We start from the raw sequence: 10,676 nt of genomic DNA on the forward strand, positions 1-10,676 counted from the left end.
GAACACAAGCAGGGGGAGTGGGAGAGGAAGAAGCAGGCTCATAGCAGAAGAGCCTGATGTGGGGCTCGATCCCAGAACGCCGGGACCACGCCCTGAGCTGAAGACAGACGCTCAACCGCTGTGCCACCCAGGCACCCCATCAGTAACATTTTTTAAACACTGAAGCCATCCAGTACCATAGAGAGACTGTAAATTTTAACTTGTAAATGATTTTAGAGTAATAATTGTGAATATATATATATTCACACATATATAAATCTATAAAATCTGATGTATTATACACTAATGCAGTTCATTACATATTACTGTGATTTTAATAATGACCTCGATTGACAACACAGTGAATTTTATTATCAGAAAGAAGAAATAGGAGTACATCAACTACTTAAAATAAAGCAAATATATACTAGTTACTTATTATCTGCATATCTTTCATAATGCTAAATACTATTGCCTATTAAAAATAAATTTTCTTCTTTTGCCTCTAATATTTTTCTGATAATGCACTTTTTAGTATTAAGTAGTAAATGTGCATCATAACTATCTTGATAGACCACTAATAAACCTCAAACATGGTGGTAAAATTATGAGTTAAAATTACCACTTCTCTACCTTCCTCTTTTGTTACCCAGAACACTCAGAAAATACCTGATTGCTGTAAAAGCTTGCATGGCATTGAATATCTTTCCTATGATAAAGTTTAAAAGCAGTATCAATTAAACATAACCCATATAAATAGTACTTTCTAAATTAATAGTAGCTGGAGAAACTTTATTTCTTTTATTTTTTTATTCCTTATATTTGAATTCTGAGTAATTAATTTTAAGTTCCCTCTGAGCAAATAACAACAATTTTGGGGATCAATTAATAAATATAATTAATGATCTTAGGTAGCCAAAACATGTCATAAGATTATTTTATCGCAGCCTTATGTTTCTTGTGTTATTATAATAAAGAGTAGTCTGTTACGTGCTAGTAAAGCTACACTGACAACCAGAAGACCAATTATTCTACATCCTTTGGGTTTCTTTACTGCGTTTTGTTTTGTCTTATTTTAGCTATGTAGTATAGCTTTTTTGGTGTTGTATAGGCTTACTCTGTGAACACTCAAAAAATCTTTGTTAATTTTCATGCCAATAAAAAAAGAGATATTCATGAAATTTCAATTATACACATTGGGATGATTGAGTATTTGAGTTTCCATTTATTGCTAAAAACATCCCCACAAATATATAAATGTTCTTCCCCCCTCCTCGAATATACTTTCAAGTGAACCTTAAGAAGAGGAATAATGGTCTTGGTTTTCTTACTTCATACAACAGCAGGCAGGGGTATGCAAGGATAAATATGCAATAGAATCTTCCATCTAGGATAGATAGCACAGAAGAGTGGAAGAGATAGACACGTGAACAGGCAATTACGACAATGAAATAACTGAAGTAGGATATTACTAGTTACAAAGCACCATGCAAATACAAAATAAGAAACCTCAGTTAACTAAGGAAGTTAAGTGACAGCATTAGATTGGAAGTTACATTTGAGTAGTTTCGATAAATGAGTAGAACTTTTCCAGGAAGGTAGTTACTTTAAAAGGAGACTGCAAAATACATGTTCTCAATCAAAGCCCAAATCATCAGTTTTATAAGAAGACAAACACTAAAATAGAATGTCAGAAAAAGCGCTTGTAAATACTTCATTTTACTGTAGAATGTGGTTGATTGTGTGACTCACGTAAGAATGGGAAAATATTTAGGTTCTACAAAAAACTCCCAGAATAAAAGGCAAATCTATGGCTGAATCCAATATGAAAAAACAAGAAGCAAAGCAAAAAAAAAAAAAAAACAAAACAAAAAACAAAAACAAAAAAACAAACTATTAACTTATGAACCCTACATTTTCATAGATTTGTGCTTCAGGATATAAGGCAAGAGATTCTGATCATGAATCTTGAGCTGCAGCATAAAGGTAGAATGATAAGAGTAAGATACGAAAAACCAACTGGGAGCAAATGAGCAAGATGGTGGTGTCCAGAATCAGAGAGCAAGTACAACCAACATGATATCACAGAAGAAAGTCCAGCTTGGGCTTTGCAATGCGGGTGAGGAGGTGAGCAGTTAAAAGCAATTAAACAAATGTGAGAACTCATGGTAATGCACAAATAGAAGGACTCAGAATCGAAGAAAGATAATTTAGTGATGTCTCAGGTGATAGTCTTGATTAACTTCAACAATTAGTGATAAGGTACTGTCTTTAAATACATTTTGGTAAGAACTGAGCATAACATTCTATAAATCCATCATATCTGAGATCTTTCCTGACCAACTTTGGCTCATATAGCCATCAAACGTCTTGCTAGCACACCATCCCATCATTATCCTCTGTATAACATTTAGTGTTATCCCACGTGTCTTAACTGCTTTTTGTACATATGAGTAAACTATACCTAGTGCATCAGGCTAATATTCAATAAGTAAATACTAACAGAGGTGTTCCAGTTGTTTGCAGCCAGCCTTTGTTCTCTTTGGGCCAGCATCTGTTTAGATTATTTGCTTAGATAAACAGGATTTGGGGAGTTAACATAAAATTACACACACACACGCATATATATATGTATATATATGTGTGTGTGTATATATATATATATTTATATGTGTTCATATATGTATGCTTATATATTTAAAATAAGTTGACCTGACAATAAGGGATACCAATAAGCAAAACTTCAAACTTTCAATATAGAGTATTAAGAATGATTACTCCTATTAAATATTTTTATCTTTCTACACTTAAAAAAAATTACTCAAAGTGGATTACTTTCTTGGGTATGCTCCCTGGTCTTTTGCACTTCTTTTTGAAAGAGAATCTATATCTTATGTAATTTTGGAATGAAATTCCAGTTGATACACAGGGATAGCCTGGCCACCTGTTTCCAGTCATCATCTTCTCTAATTGGTTCATGTGTCCGTATTGATTGGATGGTGAATTGATTCTTATTGGTCAGTGCCATTGCCAGGGTAGTTCTCAAGTTTTTTTCAATATCTCTCCTGGCTCTATTGGGCATTAAAACGTGATGCTACCACTCATTTTGTTCCATTTCAAATGTTAACAATTGAGTTTACCCACTTTTATAGCATTTACATTCCCCAATCATTTTAACAAAGTGACTTAGAGTACATGAGTACATTCTTTATATAAGGTATAAATTCTTGGAGTGTTTAATTTTGTTTCTTTGTTATAGTTTAATTTATAAGGGAAGAATTGAGAAAAATAGGGTCAACATTTTCCAGAAATGGAAAAATGAATTGGATTATAATTAAAGCCATAAGTTTACTCATAAAAATACATATATTCACAATATTATATTCAGGCATATATATATATATATATATATATATATCACACTGGTAGAAATTAAAATGATTTTAATGTTTTTTAAAAAATATTTTTTCCTTTCATTAATTAAGCAATGATGGCTTAAAATTTCATTCACATTTTCTACTCTCTAATATAAGGGGCTTGTCTTACTTTTACATACATTAATAAGGAAGACTTTTTTTTTTTCACTTATTACATCAACCAATATATTGCCTGTTAAAAGCCGACAACTATACACATATTTGTGTAATGTGTAAAGTTTGATGTATAGTCATCAAACTTTGTTATTCTATCAACTAAGCATAAATTCTACCTCATAATATTAGCATCTACGTTATAAAATTATGACTGTGTTATTTAATGTATTTAGCATTTGAATTATAATAAAATGCTATTCATGAAAGAAACAAATGTGTACTCTACGTATGTATGCATTAAATGTATGTATAAATTTATTTTTATTATACCCAAGCTTGAAGGAAAAAATAAATCTCTTTTCCCTCTTTATTCTAAAGACAACATTTTAAAGTTCCCAAGAAAAATGACAACAGCCAAATTAGGTGAACTAATAACTTGAAATTAATCTATTTAAAACATCAAAAAAATGTCATTTAGTGTATCTCAACAGAACATGTTCTGAACTGTATTTTTGAAGCCACTAATTTATATATGTCAATAAATAACTTTCTCAAAACAAATTACATTGGTTTTATTTGAAAACAATGCTTGTCCTACAAAGTACTACATTCTTTTCTACTAAGGGCAATGACACCAATGTAAGTAAGGTCTTTGTTGCTTAAGAATTCAAATACTTTAGCTATTTAGTCAGCCAATGTGATCATAATTTCCACATCATGATGTCCATTAGTCATTGGGAATTATAGCAGTAAGTTTTCTAAATTACAAATATTGGATAAAAACACAGTCAAGTAAAGGAAACTATAATAGTCCCGATTCTTCAAATTTCTCTTTGCATGCCATCAGAATCAACCCCCTTCCTTACATATCTTTAAAAATCCTACTCTTTTCTGTTGATCCAAACCCTTCAACTCATCAACTCTTCAACACTAGTGTAAAATAGGATTTTTATCAGCAAATGTCCTAGGATACTGCTTTCCAAAAGGATTTTTGGAATAGCAGCTGTGTGAGATAGATGATTTTCAATGGATGATTTAGATACTAGAATTAGCTGACAAAATCTTAGAGTGATTTATTTTTTGTCTAAACAGTTAAAAAGAAAATATGGTTGTGGAACAGATGGAGAATCTTAGCAGAGTAATAGGAAAGAAAAGAACAAATGCACATTGTGAAACTGATATTTACAGTATCTGAACTGTAAAATTCACGGAAAGGGCTTAAGATCAGATAAATAATGGCAAAAGGTAGGCTCGGTGAAATGAAGATAGACCAATGGACATTATTTGATTTTCAGAAAAGGGAAAAAAATAGAACATTGAAAAAAAAATGAGGAAAGCCTTCATGAACATTGGGACATTATAAACAGAAGTCCAGAAAAGAGATAGGGATCAAAATATTTTTGAAGAATCAATGACTAAAAATTTCCTAAATTTGATGAAAGCCATAAACTACCTAACAAAAGTTCAAAAAAGATATCTAGAAAGAAAGCTACTCTTAGACATAAAATTATGAAATTACTAAAACCCAAAAATAACAGGAAAATACTGAAATCAGCAAGAGATAAAATGATTGATCACATGTAATAGAATCATGATATAAACCACCTGATTTCTCATCGAAATAAAGAAGACCAGAAGATAGTGGAACAATATCTGTCAAGTTCTAAAAAGAAAACAAACTTTATCAGAAAGAAATATTTTTCAAAAGTAAGGCAAAATGCCATTTTAAGATAAAAATTGAAAAGCTTTCTCACCAGAAGACCTGTTCTTCAAGAAACAAAGAATTTATTCAGCATGAGCAGTACTGACATCAAATAGCAACTCAGATTAGTAGCAAGGAATAAAGAGCACCAGAAATGGCACACATAGGAAAATAGTTTTAAATATTTTGTTAAATATTTATGTTATCTCTTCATGTATTTAAATGATGTATTATTGTTTGAAGAAAATATTATAACTATATCACAATAGTTATAGTAGACTTTTATATATACATTTATATGCACATTATGTTATATACATGCACATATAGGGGTGGAAAAGCAGGAACTATTCTGAGTTTCTTCTACTTTATATAAAATATTATATTACAAACTTTAAGTGGACTGCAATAAGTTAAGAATGCATAATACATCCCTAGAACAATCACTAAAAATTTAAAATTAATTAAAAAGTTAATACAAAGTCATACCTTTAAAATTCAATAGAAAACTAAAATGCAGTGCTAAAATTAATTCAAATAGCAAAGTTCTAAACATTCTTTGCCCCTGTGAGGACCTCCAGTCCATCGGGCCTATCAATTACTCACTGCCCATATTCTTCCTCCTATCTTCACAGTCCTCCCTCTATATCCAGAATTTCAAGGCTTCTGAAATTAATCCTTCCTTTGCATACATCTCCAGCTTCCCTGGCCCTCTCTCTCTCTCACATTTACCTTGAAAGTTACCTCCACTTACTCAATGTCTGTATTTGAGCAGTTCAAAGTAGAATGTTAACCATTCTACCTTATCTCACTATAAATTTATCATCAGAATTTCTCAGCATGGGTGAACAGGCCTACTAATTTTCTCTAGTCAAAACACTCTCCATCACAGCCTCTTCCTTTCATATTCACAGATGATGTCCTTGATTTATTTCACTAGGGAAAAAGAAGCAACCAAAGGGAATGGTTCATCTTGCCAATGGTTCATCTTAATGGTTCATTAAATCTCCCACTCTGCCTGAGACCCACATACTTTGTCTTTCCTCTTGTTAAAATGGAATAACTGTCCTGCATATATAAGGCTAAGTACTGTACTTTTGCGATGGATTTCAATTATCATCTATATGAAAAACTTACTCCAGAAATGAGCCACAATTTTTCCTTTATCATTTGTTAGAACATTCACATCAGCATATAAAGATGCTATATCTCCCTATTATATAAAAACCCTCCCTTGACCTGACATCTCCCTTCATATGCTGATCCAGTGCTCTGCTCTATGTAAGTATGTCTTGATGGAGTTGCTTTTACTCTCGGTGCACATCTTATCCCATTTTCTCCTGAATTAGATCCAGTCAGTTTTGTCTTCTCCCACCTTCACCCTCCCCTGCAACTCTACCAGTTGCCACACCCAAAGGGAAATTTGCTGTCTTCATCTCATTTAAGCCATTAGCAGAATTTGAAGGAGGTAGAATCTCTCCGTTTTTAAAATGTACACGTGTTTTTTCACTTGACTGCCCCCTCTCTCTTCTCCCTGACCACTCCACACATTCCTTGCTAGATTCTCTTCTACAGTAAACTTATTTCTAAACGTAAATATCAGCACCTAAGGATTGCTTAGATCACACAGTATGGTACAGTATATTAATAATGTAAACCAATGAAATATCCGGTAGCAAATATCATGAACTTAAAAAAAATCAAGCTGAGATTGATATTTATATGATTTTATTTGAGGTCTCAAAATTCTTATTTAAATACAGAATTGCACTTCTTTTACAGAACACAGAATGGATGAGCAAAAGTCCCTAAGGCTGAAGGACTAAACCCTTTCAGAATTTTTATAAATTTTAAGAAAAAAAGTATAATCTTATCATTGATAAGATTTAGGGAAAAAAAACAAGTGCAACATGTGATGTTTTGAATAAACTATATAAAGATGTACATATGATGTATGTGTGTGTATGTCAATTTTTCTGGGTGCAAGGAATGGCTATGTGGATTTATATGTGTTTTGTAGTCAAGAAAAATAACATAGGAGGAACTTATTTAATTATAGGAACAGAGTCATAATTATTCCTCATAACTCATAGAAACTGGATTTTATAATTCACATGTTTTACAATCAACATCAGGGAACTGCATTATGTTGTATAAATTACTTCATGTCATAACACCTTTTAAAATTTTCACTAGACAGGTTGTACCACGGGTCTCCCTGTGGTGGCCGCAGCTCCAGAGCAGAGTACGAACTGTGGCAGCCGGAGTCATGGCAGGACAGACGTTTAGAAAGTTTCTTCCCCTCTTTCACCGAGTGTTAGTTTAAAGGAATGAAGCCAAAACCGCAACCAAAGGAAGCATGAGGCTTCCAGAAAAATCTCAAAGAAAGGTATTGCAAACAACAGTAGTAGTTATTGGATCAGGCTTTATAGGAACGTGGGGAGAGATCACCCAGTTAGTGTGAAAGTTGGAGATAAAGTTCACCCAGAATATGGAGGCACCAAATTAGTTCCAGATGACAAGGATTATTTCTTATTTAGAGACGGTGACATTCTTGGAAAATATGTAACTGAAATAAATCATTATTGAAATGGATCACATGAAGCTGCCCATTCCAGTGAAGGTGTGAAATCTCTCATCATGTACATAATATCCATGTCTCTTTTTTTTATAATAAACTAATGGTATTCAAAAATTTAAAAATAATAAAATAGAATTTTCACTAGACATAAAATTTTTAATAAAGGTCTTCGATTTCTCTTCAGTATTTTTTTAGGGCTACAAAGTCTTTGTTTTAATAGAACTTTAATGTCATTACTGAGAGTAAATTTTTATAAATATAAAAGGAATAAGGGCTCGACAATGAGTTAATATCTAAGAAGATTAAACTTTTTCTTGCATTAGAATGTAGAATGGCTTCTTACTGCTTGTCTGTTAAATATAATCTATTTTCATTTTTCTGAGATACACCCAAATTTAGTTCCACTCTACTATGGCTCGTCCTATCTTGTCTAGTGCTTCAGAGAAGCCATCTCAGCCTGCTCTTGGGCCATGTGCCAGTAAGTTTTACAACGTGGGTAAAGAGTCTCAGGGAAAGGGAGTGATTTTCTAGTTGCAAGCAGAAAGGCCAAAGCAATGAAAGCAACTGATATCTGGAACAAAATTAAGTGAAGAGAATGGACATGGAAACACTGGTTGAGTTGGGGGGGGGGCAATAAAATAAGGGAAGAATTTGCAAAATGTAAAAGGAAAGATACACTATTTTTTCTTCTTTGAAATGTCTGGCACAATTAATCTTTGAAATAATCTACTATTTTTTAAATAATCTATTTTTTAATCAGCAAATATCAGATATACTTCAAACAAGCATTACACATTAATAATTTAAATTTTTAATTATCTTTTTTTTTTAGAGCTGACAGTCATTGGGCATAAGAGGGAACACTTGGGACACTGACATGCTTCTCCCTGTCTTTACCCCGGTACTGCTTGTAACAGCCATTTGGAAGAGGCCAAAGAAGTGAAGGAGACAGCTGAATCCACTCTTGCTCTCTTCACTTCCCCAAGCTGAAGATGCTACAGGGAGAAACAGATTATGCCGTTAATTTTGGACTGAACTGTAAATTCACAAGGCTTGCTGAGATTTCATTTGACAGAGGATAGTGTTTCCCTCACTAAATAAGGCTTAGAGGAAAATGGGAAATAAATGAATTTGTATTTTTTTTATGTTTCACAAGCCATACTATTCAATATTAATAGTTGTATTCATTTGTCTTGATGATTGCTATTCCTTCAATCTGCCCAGTATATGAAATATTAGCATTTAGAAAGAGCCTTTTCTAACTTTAAATGTGAGAAAGATCGTTGCTTTTAAAAACTGACAACTTTAAGCATGTTAATGGTGAGTAAAGTTGACGCTGTAGATGGGATGGAGGTGGAATTTACCTCGGTCCTTTAGGATAGCAGGAATTCTGCTCTGAAAGGGGAGCATACATTAGGGAAATCTGAAAATCAAGAGAGTCTTAGAAAGTGTGAGCATGTATCATTCAGGAAGGATGGAATTCTGGCAGGGATCGGGAGGTAGGGAAGTGGTGGGGCATGAACCTAGCAGGGGTTCAAGAGGCTTCTCTGGACCCTTTGAGAATCTTTTATGATATCTCTTACTCTAAATTGCAAAATGAAATGGAAATATGAATGCATTATTTCTCTACTAAATAAAATAGCACAACTATAGAAATAAAGTTAGGTGTTTGCTGCATTAAAGGGTAAATGTTTTCTTTATCCCATTAATTTTTTTAAATTTCCTTCTCAGCCTCGAGTTATATTGTCAATAGATGGTCAGAATATTTAGGAGGGGGGCATCTTTTCCAATGTCATTTTATCCAAAGATTCTATATAAAGGTATGACAATAATTTAACTGAAAATTCCCCCTTCCGATAAGAAGTAAGCAATGTTTTATCGAAAACATAAACTCACTACAGTTGCTCATATTTTTTTCCAGAATGAATGAAATTAACAATGACATTAAAAATCAGGTGACAAAGAAACACAGTTGCAGAAGGTAGAAAATAGTGTATTTATTCCTATTTCCTGTGAATGAAGTTATCACTGACATATCACTGATAGTCAATTTCAGCATATACTTCCTCAAGTTTACAAGCCGTCCGGAAAGACTGAGGGGGAAAAAAAAAAAATCAAGCCATGTGGCATAACTGTTAACTGCTGGGGATCAATAAGAGGAGATAGTTCATGCTGGCACATCTCAATTAGAAGTGGGTGAAAACACAAGGAGTGCACCAAAGGTAAGCAGCTTTGTAAGCAAAGCTCAAGGAGCAGCTCATTCACTAGGCTCAAAGATCTGCCCTTTTGAACAGCTGTTTATTGTAGAACCTGGCGGATTTACACTAAAATTTTTATCACTGAAGAGCAGAGTTGTCACAGATTTTTAAAATAGTTTAAAAATCACAGCAAACATTTAAAATTGAGAGAAGTCTCTGAAATACCACTAAGATACAGTGATTCCTTCTAAATTCAAGTATAGTTCATTCAAGCTTTTTAGCATACCCAACATGTGACAGGCATTGGTCTTGGTGTTAAAAATACAAGGATGAATGAAACTAGTCCTTGCTCCCATAAGCCTTTTTCCAAAGGAAAGAAATTCAGGCCAGATAAGATCTCAGTATGTTTTAGTAAATGGCACAATTGGCATACACACAGAGGAAAACACAAAAGAGAAAATCTACTGGATCTAACCAAGAGGAGAGCTTTGAGGGTGACCCCAGTGTAGTATTTTGCTACACAAATTGTTTTAATAAAAAGGTGTGTGTTTTAAAGTATAATGATAATTAAGTATTGCTATGACAAAAACATTCAGAAGATAACTGGGGGAAGTTGATGCCCGTGTTAGAGGGATAATGTAAACCGGTGCATCTGAAGGCTCCTGGTGATCATTCACCCATCT

The 10,676-nt window shown here is 33.2% G+C and overlaps 1 pseudogene; it reads left to right on the forward strand.

Annotated features, from left to right (window-relative positions):
• The first annotated feature begins 7,483 nt into the window (after positions 1–7,483).
• LOC100468849 lies at positions 7,484–7,803 on the forward strand (annotated as a pseudogene).
• Positions 7,804–10,676: the final 2,873 nt, after the last annotated feature.

The sequence above is a fragment of the Ailuropoda melanoleuca genome, chromosome 14, assembly GCF_002007445.2.
Source record: "Ailuropoda melanoleuca isolate Jingjing chromosome 14, ASM200744v2, whole genome shotgun sequence".
NCBI lineage: Eukaryota > Metazoa > Chordata > Mammalia > Carnivora > Ursidae > Ailuropoda > Ailuropoda melanoleuca.